Source organism: Rhineura floridana, chromosome 7, assembly GCF_030035675.1.
Source record: "Rhineura floridana isolate rRhiFlo1 chromosome 7, rRhiFlo1.hap2, whole genome shotgun sequence".
NCBI lineage: Eukaryota > Metazoa > Chordata > Lepidosauria > Squamata > Rhineuridae > Rhineura > Rhineura floridana.
Window position 1 is genome coordinate 8,897,256 of NC_084486.1, and position 291 is coordinate 8,897,546.

Sequence of the window (291 nt, forward strand, 5' to 3'; positions counted from 1 at the left end):
TTTTAGTACCACAACTCTTCCTTCTGAACACAGTATTAAACACTAACATAGATCTGTGCATGCTTTTTAAATGCTGCTCTTAGAAGAAAACCATGAAATTGGGATAGTAGTAGACAGTGTCCTATTGGAAAAAGGAAAGGGGTGGTATTTTTAATTTTGTGTAGGCAAATAGCAAGGCATTGATCACTGGCTTTTGGAAAGCAAATTGCAACCACTCTTTCCATCAACACAACTGTCAGAGCCATCACATTCTGCTCCATGTAGCATTGGCAGATGTTGAAATTTAATTGG